Genomic DNA, 13450 nt, shown 5'->3' on the forward strand with positions numbered 1-13450 from the left:
GAGAGCCGTCAGCCCGCCATGAGCGTCGAGAGCAGTCAGCCCGCCATGAGCGTCGAGAGCAGTCAGCCCGCCATGAGCGTCGAGAGCCGTCAGCCCGCCATGAGCGTCGAGAGCAGTCAGCCCGCCATGAGCGTCGAGAGCCGTCAGCCCGCCATGAGCGTCGAGAGCCGTCAGCCCGCCATGAGCGTCGAGAGCCGTCAGCCCGCCATGAGCGTCGAGAGCCGTCAGCCCGCCATGAGCGTCGAGAGCCGTCAGCCCGCCATGAGCGTCGAGAGCCGTCAGCCCGCCATGAGCGTCGAGAGCCGTCAGCCCGCCATGAGCGTCGAGAGCCGTCAGCCCGCCATGAGCGTCGAGAGCCGTCAGCCCGCCATGAGCGTCGAGAGCCGTCAGCCCGCCATGAGCGTCGAGAGCCGTCAGCCCGCCATGAGCGTCGAGAGCCGTCAGCCCGCCATGAGCGTCGAGAGCCGTCAGCCCGCCATGAGCGTCGAGAGCCGTCAGCCCGCCATGAGCGTCGAGAGCCGTCAGCCCGCCATGAGCGTCGAGAGCCGTCAGCCTGCCATGAGCGTCGAGAGCCGTCAGCCTGCATAGACCTGCCAGAGTCCCTCAGCCAGGATCTGCCAGAGTATATCAGCCGGGACCTGCCCCTTGTCCCGGTGTTGCCCCTTGTCCCGGTGCTGCCCCTTATCCTGGTGCTGCCCCTTATCCCGGTGCTGCCCCTTGTCCCGGTGCTGCCCCTTGTCCCGGTGCTGCCCCTTGTCCCGGTGCTGCCCCTTGTCCCGGTGCTGCCCCTTGTCCCGGTGCTGCCCCTTATCCCGGTGCTGCCCCTTATCCCGGTGCTGCCCCTTATCCCGGTGCTGCCCCTTGTCCCGGTGTTGCCCCTTCTCCTGGTGCTGGCCGTTTATTTAGGGGATGTGAGTTTTAGGGTGGGCATTGGGAGGGGAAGACAAAAACGGGGAGTGACTATGGTGGTGTGGGGACAGCGTCCAGAGCCGGAGCCACCACCGTGGTCAACTGCCCACCCAGACCCTCCCCTGGACTTTGTGCTGGTGCGCCCGGAGTTCGCACCTTGAGGGGGGGGTTATGTAACGGTCCTGACCAGTTTTATGTTGTTTTTGTATGTGTAATTGGTCAGGGCGTTAGTTTTGGGTGGGCAGTCTATGTTATCTGTTTCTATGTTGGTTTTGGTTGCCTGGTATGGCTCTTAATTAGAGGCAGGTGTTTTGCGTTCTCCTCTAATTAAGAGTCATATTTAGGTAGGGTGTTCTCACTGTTTGTTTGTGGGTGATTGTCTCCTGTGTCTGTGTCGAAGTTACACCATACAGGATTGTTTCGGTTTGTTCGTGCGTTTATGTAGTCTGTTCCTGTGTCAGCGTGCTTCGTGTATATGTAAGTTCGTTTGTTCAGGTCTGTCTACATCGTTTTGTTATTTTGTTAGTTATATCCAGTATAGTTCGTTTTCGTCTTTGTCTATTTTGTTTCTTTAATAAATCATTATGTATTCACAACCTGCTGCGCCTTGGTTCGATCACTATTCCTCCTCTTCGTATGAAGAGAGAGAGGAACGCCGTAACAATTTGCAATGTTCAGCAATGCAATATGGTATGAAACAACACATTTACATCAACGTTTCTTTTATCTTTTGTTGTGACGTGACGTGACTATCATTATTGTGATGACTGCTATTTATCAAATAATTCCCTACTGTCTGATTCCAAGAACATAGGATGAGATATTACTATCCTTTGTGCAAGCACTTCCAAGAGTTCATGAACAGTGAGACTGGTGAAATTTGGGGAGCGCATCGTCAGTAGTGTACCTTTGGTTCCTAGGGTGTTTCGGCATTTCACACTATGCACCCTCCCCAAAGGCGGCCAGCGACGCGGTGATCAATCCTACGCTTGCGTCCCATTCCCAATTAGTCATAGGAGTTGCCTTGTTGTTGATAGCCAACATCCCATGGGACTATGCATAGCAGGGGCGTCTTCCTCCCTGAGTCAAGCATTGTTGACCGCATACCTCCTGGCCCTCTCACTTCGGGGCCCAGCTGGGGTCTTTCCTCTTCATCCAGAGCCATTGACTGCTGCCTTCTGCCGCCTCTGATACAGCTTTGATTGCCGAACGCTGGCTCTGGCCCTTAATTCCCAGGTCTCTAAGCAGTCTGGTTGTAGATGTTACCACAAAACCTCTGCAGCCCACCTCCACTGGTCGGACTTCTGTGTTCCAGCCATGATGCCGTGCTTCGGCAGCTAGATCGGCATAGCGCAGATGTTTTCGCTCATAAGCCTCATCTACTGAGTCCTCCCAGGGTACTGTGAGCTCAATGATGAAGACCTTCTTGAGCGAACGGGACCAGAGCACCATGTCAGGTCTTAGGGTGGAGGTTGCGATCTCCGGAGGAAACACAAGTTGCCGGCCAATGTCAGCTAGCATTTTCCAGTCGCGGGCCAAGCGCAGCTGGTCTCGCTCTAATGGTGTAGAGCCGCTCTTCGGTGGTTTAGCCCCTTCGCGGACAAAGGTCGTCCGTAAGGGGTGTGATGCTGCTGGGGGTGGTAGGGAGTTGGTGGCAGCTCGCTTGTCCTCCAGGGCGGACGCAAGGTTTTTAAGGACTTGGTTGTGACGCCAAGTGTAGCGTCCTTGGGTGAGGCTTGTTTTACACCCTGTGAGAATGTGCCTGAGGTTGGCTGGCATGGAACAGAGGGCACAGTCCGGATCTTCACCATTCCATTGGTGAAGATTAACTGGTGTTGGAAGGACGTCATATGTTGCTCTGATGGAAAAGCTCAACCGCCTCGCTTCCATGGCCCACAGATCCTTCCAGCTGATCTTCCTCTTCTCTACACTGTCCCATAGAGTCCACTGTCCCTGTTTGGCAAGAGAGACTGCCTTGGCCCACCTTGCAGCCTCCTCCTGATGGCGTACTTCCTGCACTACCATCTTCCGCCGCTCTGGTGCAGTGGCCTTACTCCAAGCAGCACGGCTAGTTAGCCCAAGGCCTCCTCTCCCTTGCTGAACATGACCCACAATGTCAGCATGTCTGAGGGCTGCTGTTGCCTCCTGGACTGCTTTTCCTGGCCTCCATTTGCGCCCAGTTGCCAAGGTCGGCGCGTTGTTGCTCACCACTGGGTCTCGAGATTCATTCAGTGTCATCTGGAGCCTGGTTTTTGCACACTTGAATTCCTCTGTTAGACTGGTGAGGGGCAGCTTGAGGACACCATCTCCGTAGAGGCCTATGGTGGTAAGGCATCGTGGAACTCCGAGCCACTTCTTTAAGTAGCCTGTGACTCCTCTTTCCATCTTCTCCACTGTTGAGATTGGAACCTCATACACTGCTAGGGGCCACAACACCCGGGGTAGGAGACCAAACTGCAGACACCAGGCCTTTAACTTTCCAGGTAGCTGGGTGTTGTCGATGGACTGTAGGCTACTACTGATGTCTTTGCGCAGCTGTTGCACCTGGTCTTTGTCCTTCAGGCTTGCATCATACCACCTTCCAAGGCTTGTTACCGGCTGCTCAAAATTAATCATGTAACAATTAACTCATTAGGAATTTGGGGCACCATAGGAAAAGTTTGTTTAATAAGTTTACCGTCTCCCGAATTAACTCAAGAATATATAGAGATCATACCAGTCACAAATTAATAATTTCCTCCTATGAGTTTCATTCTGAACGTCGTAAACTCTGCACATACCTGGGTCTCACTGTTCATTCCGTACCTGTCACCTTCTGACCTTAGTTCCTTTGTTATGTCTTTATTTTAGTTTGGTCAGGGCGTGTGTTGGGGTGGGCATTCTATGTTGTTATTCAATGTTTTGTTCTATTAGGTATTTTCTATGTGTTTGGCCTAGTATGGTTCTCAATCAGAGGCAGGTGTCAGTCGTTGTCTCTGATTGGGAGCCATATTTAGGTAGCCTGTTTTCCTTTGTGTTTTGTGGGTGGTTGTATCCTGTGTTAGTGTTTTTACCATACGGGACTGTTTCGGGTTGTTTGTTTTGTACTTTTGTTATTTCGTTCAGTGTTCTGTTTGATCGATTAAATATGTCATTATGGACACTTACCACGCTGCGTATTGGTCCGATCCTTGCTACTCCTCCTCAGACGAAGAGGAAACACGTTACAGTACCACACAAATTGATTTGATTATTTATTTACTAACAAGCTAAATGATAACATAAGACACACACACACACAGTATAGGTTATTGATTAGAAACTTTGATGACAGCAGGTCCCTAGCGGACTAACACAATATGACACTGGTTACACAAGATGGAGAGTTAAAGAGAGAGTGAGAAAGCGAGAGAGAGAAGCAACACTTGGATACATTTGGGAACTACACTGCAGTAACCCTAATACCTTGCCCCGAACTGCCACTCTTATGGGTAAGAAGTAATGCATGTATTTACGTGTTGAAGGTCTTCGTCGGGTATCTTTGTTGGGCCCAGGCCTTCGTGGGCCGGGTTCCGCTTGGTGACGAGGGTTTGATTGGGCCTTCTTATTTCGGATGGCTTTCTCTTTTGTTCTCTGGCGTAAGTCTCTTGTCCACAAGATGTCACACTGTCCTTCTTAGTTGTCTGTTTACTTGCACTCGTTCTGGAAGAGTGGTCTCCTGAGGACGGCTAGTCAGCCGTGTTGATGATCCCAGAGTGGTGATGAAAGCAGTGTAGGACATGAGGATTTGAAGAGAATAACCGGATGGTCCTACTTAAATTAACCTTCTTAGATACAGAACAGCTACTCAACCATAGCATTGATTTTTTTAGATGTTCCTTTGTCTTCTTCAACCTTGTGTTGCGTTTCTGGGTCGTGACTGATCGTAGACCTCAGCTGCAGATGGTGACCCTTCTAGTCTGATATGTTAATTCTTAACTCAACACTTTTATACCCTTGGTATGTGCCCAACAATGTTTGTACCATGTTTTGTGCTGCTACCATGTTGTGTTGCTACCATGTTGTTGTCATGTTGTGTTTTTACCATGCTGTGTTGTCATGTGTTGCTGCCTTCCTATGTTGTTGTCTTAGATCTCTCTTTATGTAGTGTTGTGTTGTCTCTCTTGTCATGATGTGTGTTTTGTCCTATGTTTATATGTATTTTTTATTTATTTAATCCCAGTCCTCGCAGGAGGCCTTTTGCCTTTTAGTAGTCCGTCATTGTTAATAAGAATTTGTTCTTAACCGACTGGTCTAGTTAAATAAAGGTTAAATAAAAAAGGGCCGTTTACGTCATGCTGACACGCTCCCTGGGGTGTGGCTAGTTCACAATTTACTATGATCTCGTTAAAGAACTAAAATCTCAATCTTATCGTCACAAAAATACATTCTCTTTATCCTGAATATTTTCTACACAACGTAAAGTATGTAAACTTGATATACACAGTGTAAAAGCTCTTGAAGTTACAATGTTTTTGTTATAACGTCTTTATAACTATTTTATAGACATCTCAAGATAGACATTCATTTTCCATATTCCATCTCTCATCATTTAACATTCGGATGTTGAAATATATTGTCCCAGTGTCCATTGTTTGATGTTTTTTGGCGGCAAACTCTTCTGTAACACAAAGAGACATTCCATTCGCCCAAATTAGACCCAAAAAGGAATCGTCTGCAGTCTACAATTTACAATCAACATGAGGTGTCATAAAACCTCCACATCCTCCCCTCCCCCCTCTGTGGGTGAGAGGGCTCTATTGAACGCTGATCCACTGTAACCTGATCCTTGGATACTCACAGGAGAGTGATGACTACAAAGGGAAGCACAGCCGAGAGCTGCCAAGTGACACAAGCCTACCGGGCGAGCTAAATAACTTCTATGCTCGGTTCGAGGCAAGTAACACATGAAGCATGCATGAGAGCATCAGCTGTTCCGGACGACTGTGTGATCACCCACTCCGCAGCCGATGTGAGTAAGACCTTCAAACAGGTCAACATTTACAAGGCCGCAAGGCCAGACGGATTACCAGGACATGTACTCCGAGCATGTGCTGACTAACTGGCAAGTGTCTTCACTGACGTTTTCAACCTCTTCCTGTCTGAGTCTGTAATACCAGCATGTTTCAAGCAGACCACCATAGTCCCTGTGCCCAAGAATACTAAGGTAACCTACCTAAATGACTACCGACCCATAGCACTCACGTCTGTAGCCATGAAATGCTTTCAAAGGCTGGTCATGACTCACATCAACACCATCAAGTTCCTTGGAGTCCACAACACCAACAAACTAACATGGTCCAAGCACAACAAAACCTATTTGGCATGGGTCATCAGATCCTAAAAAGGTTTTACAGCTGCACCACCGAGAGGATCCTGACGGGTTGCATCGCTGCCTAGCATGGCAACTGCTCGGCCTCCGACCACAGGGCACTACAGAGAGTAGTGTGTACGGCCCAGTACATCGGGGCCAAGCTTCCTGCCGTCCAGGACCTCTATACCAGGCGGTGTCAGAGGAAGGCCCTAAAAATTGTCAAAGACTCCAGCCACCCTAGTCATAGACTCTTCTCTCTGCTACCGCACAGCAAGCGGTACCGGAGCGCCAAATCTAGGTCCAAGAGGCTCCTAAATTGCTTCTACCCCCAAGCCATAAGACTCCTGAACAGCTAATCAAATGGCTATCCAAAATATTTGCACCCCCCCCCCCCCCGAACGCTGCTGCTACTCTCTGTTATTGTCTCACTTTAATAACTCTACCTACATGTACATATTACCTCAATTATCTCGACACCGGTGCCCCCGCACATTGACATTGACTCTGTACCGGTACCCCTTGTACATAGCCCCGCTATTGTTATTTACTGCTGCTCTTAAATTATTTGTTATTCTTACCTCTTACTTTTTTTTTTTTTTTATCTTAAAACTGCGTTGTTGGTTAAGGGCTTGTAACTAAGCATTTCACTGTAAGGTCTACACCTGTTGTATTCGGCGCATGTGACAAATACAATTTGATTTGATTTGACAAAAGCTTAACGAGAGTCCTGGGTTTATTGTTTTTGTAAAGTTGACAGTGTTTTCATATACTTTTATTTTATTTTGGATCCTGTGGCTCTGTTGGGCTTAGTTGCTGTGAGCGCTGCTGTCTGTCCCGGGATCCCTTCAGATTCCGCAGAAGGGGAGAGACATGGAATCCCAGTTAGCCTAGCTGGCTCTGCGGTCTCAAATGGAGGTCGCTATTGAACGTTTCCAGCACTGCAGGAGCTTTGTTTACTTTGCTTTGTTCTGGGACAATGTGGACCGCACTGACTTTCAATGTAGCAACTACTTGCTTGCGGAGGACTACAGGGGCGAAGTGGCTACTCTTAGCAAACAAGTAGCAAACCTACACAAGCTACTGGGGAATCCACGCCCTCCAACTTTTTATTTTTCTTCCACCCCAGTAGCCGGACGCCGCTCTGGTCTGGTGGAAGTGTCGGCTCTCCACAGAGCTCAGCAGGGTTCCATCCCCGAAGGGGTCTCCCCCTTCCCTTGAGAACGAAGCTGTTCTCGACGCAACCAACCAGCCATGGAGATACGTCACTCGCTGTGGAAGTCGAAGACAGAGTCCTCCAGCAACGGGTGTGACCTTGGAGGTGTTGAGCCCGGACCTGACAGACAAGAAACAGCTTTGCCGCCCTGGATCCAGAGGTTCCAGCGCCTTCTTGCTTGGGGGCTTCCCATTCAAGATCGGATCCGGAAGTACCTGCGTCTTCGTCCTCTGTTCTGTCTCCCTCTCCGGTAGCTTCTACCTCGGGTCAGATCCTTGGAGCTCCCACCCTCATCAGACCGTGAGGCTGCCGGAGAGGCCGGCCCATTTAACATCGCCACCTGTCATCATAGGCAGCTCTATGGTGAGAAACATCTCGGTTCACAAAAACCCTGTGATAACCAGGTGCACGAGTACAGGACATCACAAGGCTGCTTCCGACTGTTCTACGACAGATGCCGTGAGTTGACATTGTCGTAGTCCATGTGGGGTCAAACGACATCAGGTAGGCTAGCTCGAAACATCTGAAAATGTATTTTAAAGAACAGATTTTAGCATTAAAAGACTCCAAAAAAACAGCCTATCATTTCAGGTCCAGTACCATTGTTGGGCCATGGGTGTAAAAGATTCAGCAGGCTACTGGCATTACACATCTGGCTAAAAGATTATTGTAGCTCTGCTGGAGTCACTTTTATAGATAACTTTGACACCTTCTGGAAACAGAAGATACTCAACAGGAATGACGGAGTCCATCCAAATCGCCTTGGCTCCTGTCCAAGCATTACAAGGCTGCGTTGAAACAATGACTTATCAATGACCCAAGAACAGCTCAGCTAATCCCTACCATTGTGACAATGAGTCGTCATAATGCTGCATTAAATGTACATTATCCTCGGGGCGTTGGCAGACACAAGGTAAGTAACTTAATTTATGTCCCCCTATGTGCCCTGAATAACTTTGTTAATCCTACAGCTATTGGATGCAGTAATCATGAGCCTATGAACCAGAGTTACATTGTTAGCATTGAGGTGGTGTGCCCTAGTAGGAAGACCACTTTGTGCAGCTCACCGTGCACTATCAAGTTTACTTCTGATAAGCTTCCCAGTAAATCATTAAAAACAATCAAGCAACCCAGAAAAGTGCTAAAAATAACCCATATTAACATATGCAGCCTGAGAAATAAGGTCCATGAAGTCAATAACTTGCTTGTAACAGATGACATTCATATTCTGACAATACCTGAAACTCACTTAGATAATACCTTTGATGATACAGTGGTAGCAATACATGGTTATAACATTTACCAAAAAGACAGAAATGCCAACAGGGGCGGTGTTGCGGTCTATATAAAGAACCACATTCTTGTAAAGCTTAGAGAAGATCTAATGTTAAATACTGTTGAAGTAATATGGCTACAGGTTAATCTGCCTCATCTAAAACCCATTCTTGTGGGAAGCTGCTATAGAACACCAAGTGCTAACAGTCAGTATTTGGATAATATGTGTGAAATGCTTGATAATGTATGTGATATCAACAGAGAAGTATATTTTCTGGGGGATTTAAATATTGACTGGCTTTCATCAAGCTGCGCACTCAATAAAAAGCTTCAAACTGTAACCAGTGCATGCAACCTGATTCAGGTTGTCAGTCAGCCTACCAGGGTATTTACAAACAGCACAGGAGGGAAATCATCAGCATGTATTGATCACATCTTTACTAATGCTGCAGAAATTTGCTTTAAAGCAGTATCCAAATCCATAGGATGTAGTGATCACAATATAATAGCCATGTCTAGGAAAACCAAAGTTACAAAGGCTGGGCCTAATATGGTGTATAAGAGGTCATACAATAAGTTTTGTAGTGATTCATTAGTGTTTATGGTGTAAAGAATATTCACTGGTCTGTGGTATGTAATGAAGAGCAACCAGATGCTGGACTTGACATATTTATTCCAGTTTATTCTAGTTACTAACAAGCACACACCCATTAAGAAAATGACTGTAAAAACTGTTAAATCCCCTTGGATTGATGAGGAATTGAAAAATTGTATGGTTGAGAGGAATGAGGCAAAAGGAATGGCAAATAAGTCTGGCAGCCAAACTGATTAGCATACGTACTGCAAATTAAAAAATCATGTGACTAAGCTAAATAAAAATAAACTATACTATGAAACAAAGATAAATTATATAAAGAATGATAGTAAAAAGCTTTGGAGCACCTTAAATGACATTTTGGGGAAAAAAGCTAACTCGGCTCCATCATTCATTGAATCAGATGGCTCATTTATCACAAAACCCACTGATATTACCCACTGATAACTACTTTAATGACTTTTTTATTGGAAAGATAAACAAACTTAGGGAGGACATGCAAGAAACAAACACTGGCACTACACATCCAAGTATATCTGACAAAATTATGAAAGACAAGAATTGCACTTTTGAATTACGTAAAGTCAGTGAGGAAGAGGTGAAAAAAAGTATTGCTGTCTATCAACAATGACAAGCCACCCGGGTCTGACAATCTGTATGCAAAAAAACTGAGGATAATAGTCGACGATATTGCCACATCTTCAATTTAAGCCTACTAGAAAGTGTGTGCCCTCAGGCCTGGAAGGAAGTTAAAGTCGTTCTGCTACCCAAGAAAAGTAAAGCACCCTTTACTGGCTCAAATAGCCAACCAATCAGCCTGTTACTAAATCTTAGTAAACTTCTGGAAAAAATGTGAAGGACACTCAACAAGCACGGCACTTACACAAATGACTGATGATTGGCTGAGAGAAATTGATGATAAAATGACTGTGTGGGCTGTCTTGTTAGACTTCAGTGCAGCTTTTGACATTATCGATCATAGTCTGCTCCTGGAAAACCGTGTCTTACAGCTTTACACCCCCTATATATAATGTGTATAAAGAGTTAGTTGTCTAACAGAACACAGAGGGTGTTCTTTAATGGAAGCCTCTCAAAATCCAGGTAGAAGCAGGAATTCCCCAGGGTAGCTGTTTAGGCCCCTTGCTTTTTTTCAATCATTACTAATCTTTAAAGCCAGTGTGCTTATGTATGCGGATGAGTCAACACTATACATGTCAGCTACTACAGCGACTGAAATGACTGCAATGCTTAACAAAAAGCTGCAGTTAGTTCCGGAGGGGTAGCTACTGCCTTGGCAGCAGCTAATGGCGATCCATAATAAATACAAATATATTAAGCACTTCCTAAATAGCACTTAGCAATGAAATGTAATTACAATTTCAACCAGTAGAAATCAATGTAAGTACAAGTATTCCCTGAAGAGCAAAACGTATGCAGTGATACTAATGCATTTTGAAAAGTCCATTATACAAGTCCCTCATTTTAGTCAACTGCTTCGATGGTTGGGCCTTGGGAGCTGGCACCAGAGCTGGACCGTGCCTGATCTCCACAGCTACCTTTGGGCATGCCTCCTTGCTAGTATAGCTTGGTAATGATAGGTTGGCACACTTTCTCCAGCTCCTTCAGCTGATGCTCATACTCCTCTTTGTCTGCAAGCTGGTTGTTTTCCAACCAGGAAATGGCCTGGTCGCATGTGTCCACCACTTTCTTCTTGTCCTCCTCTCTGATCTTGCCTTTCATGTTGTCATCCTCCATGTTGCTCTTCATATTGAAGGCATACGACTCCAGGGAGTTCTTGGCTGCCATCTTCTCCCTCTGTGCGTCGTCCTCAGCTTTGTATTTGTCTGCATCCTGCACCATCCTCTATGCTGAGCCGTGCCTTGTCGTTGTTGATGGTGATCTTGTTCACTTTTCCCGTGCTCTTGTCACCCGCTGATACTTTCAGAATGCCATTGGCATCGATGTCAAAGATCACCTCAATCTGAGGGACTCCTCGTGGGGCAGGGGGGATTCCAGAGACCTCAAACTTCCCCAGGAGCTTGTTGACCTTGGGCCGTAGGCCACCGCCTCATCTGGGTTGATGTTCTTGTTCAGCTCTCTGCCGTTGAAGAAGTCCTGGACTTTTGGGATCCAGATGGAGCCTCCGACCAGGACAACGTCGTGGATCTGGACCTTGTCCATTTTGGCGTCCCTGGGAGCTTTCTTCACAGGCTCCAGGGTTCCCCTGAAGAGGTCCGAAAACATCTCAAAATGAGCCCTGCTGATGGAAGTGTAGAAGTCGTTTCCCTCAAAGAGGGAGTCGATCTCAATGCTGGCCTGGGAGCGAGAGGACAGGGTTCTCTTGGCCCTCTCGCAGGCCGTCCTCAGAGGCCGCTTGAACTCCTCCACGAAGTGGCTGACGAGGCGGTTGTCAAAGTCCCCCCCACCCAGGTGAGTGTACCCAGCAATGGCCTTCACCTCAAAGATCCTATCTTCAATGGTCAGGATGGACACGTCAAAGGTGCCCCCGCCCAGATCAAAGATCAGGACGTTGCGTTCCCTGGATTTGCCTTTGTCCATTCCGTAGGCGATTGCCGCCACTGTGGGCTCATTGATGATCCTCAGCACGTTCAGCCCAGCGGTCACTCCAGCGTCCTTAGTGGTCTGTCTCTGTGAGTCGTTGAAGTAGGCGAGGACTGTGATGACTGCGTTGGACACCTTCTGGCCCAGGTAGGCCCCAGCGATCTCCTTCCTCTTCACCAGCACCATGGAGGCGCTTGGCGTCAAAAACGGTGTTGTTGGGGTTCATGGTCACCTGGTTCTTTGCTGCGTCACTGATGAATCTCTCGGTGTCTGTGAAGGCCACATAGCTGGGTGTGGTCCTGTTGCCCTGGTTAATGGCGATGATCTCCACTTTGCCATGCTGGAACATCCCCACACGATAGACAGGCTTTTATTAGATGACATCTTGATGGTTTGGAGTTAGTAGCCTACAAAATAATAAAATAAGGTTTTAGAAATGTATATTATTCTACGAAAACCTAGGAGCAAGTAGTGTCAATCTCCACCAACAGAAGTGTTAGCCTAAATATACTTGAATAACAACCAAACCTGAGTTCAGTAATACATGCTTATTTAAGTATTTGTATTTTAAAGGCTTATTTTCTGTTTATTTTTGTATTTTCAAATAATAGGGCCGAAACAACCAAGTTCTATTTGAAATATTTGAAAGTATTTTCTAATAATTTCCTATAAATCCTATTTGAAACTAGTTTATAAATACATTTCAAATACCCCTTGGACCAAACAGCCCTGAGTTCAAATGCATGGAGTATTTAAATATTTTTTATTTGAAAATACTCTTGTCTGTGTATTTCAGTAATTTCACATACATGCTGATACTTTCCAAATGTGTTTACAAATGAATTCCAATATACAACTAGTTGTATTTCAAAGAAAAAATACCAAAATACTTCTAAATGTACCTGTATTTGAAAGTAATTGAAATAAAATAAATTGTATTTGCATGCGTCTCAGAACAACACTGTTGTCAATGTATTTCATTGTGCTACAGTATATAGCCTAATGGCAGACACAATCATTTCTGCTAATCTTTGACAGAGTCCTACATTTTTATGAACTGCACCCTCCTGAATAATATGTTCACATAATTAGAGCAGATTCTTAAAAATAATAAATACCTATTAATAATATGGTGAATATAGCCCTAGTCTTTTCACAGAAATAACAACATAATAAATGGATGTTTATTTCAGTAGTAATATTATTTCAGTAACAGTTCAATTATATTATTTCGGTATTAGTTAACCAAATCTTTTGGCATATAATGTTATACTTAAACCGGCTGTCTACACAACCGACATAGCATAATTTTCTATTTCCATAAAGTTTACAACAGTCATGCATATAAAAACAGGCTACTGAAAGTTACTTACTTACGATTGTAGAGGTCTCGTTTGTCACGGCCTTTGAAAGAAGTGGACCAAGGTGCAGCGTGGTAAGTGTACATTTTCCCTTTTATTTAAAATGTCGCCAACAAGACAACAAACGAAAGAAACAACCGTGAAGCTTACAAGGGCATAGTGCCGCAAACAAAGTTAACTACCCACACTGAAAGGAGGGAAAA

General features: G+C 46.0%; 1 pseudogene; it reads right to left on the minus strand.

Moving 5' to 3' along the window:
* Positions 1 to 10899: 10899 nt before the first annotated feature.
* Positions 10900 to 13187, minus strand: LOC129867226 (heat shock 70 kDa protein-like; annotated as a pseudogene).
* Between the last annotated feature and the right edge of the window lie 263 nt (positions 13188 to 13450).

This window comes from Salvelinus fontinalis, chromosome 2 (genome assembly GCF_029448725.1).
Source record: "Salvelinus fontinalis isolate EN_2023a chromosome 2, ASM2944872v1, whole genome shotgun sequence".
Classification (NCBI taxonomy): domain Eukaryota; kingdom Metazoa; phylum Chordata; class Actinopteri; order Salmoniformes; family Salmonidae; genus Salvelinus; species Salvelinus fontinalis.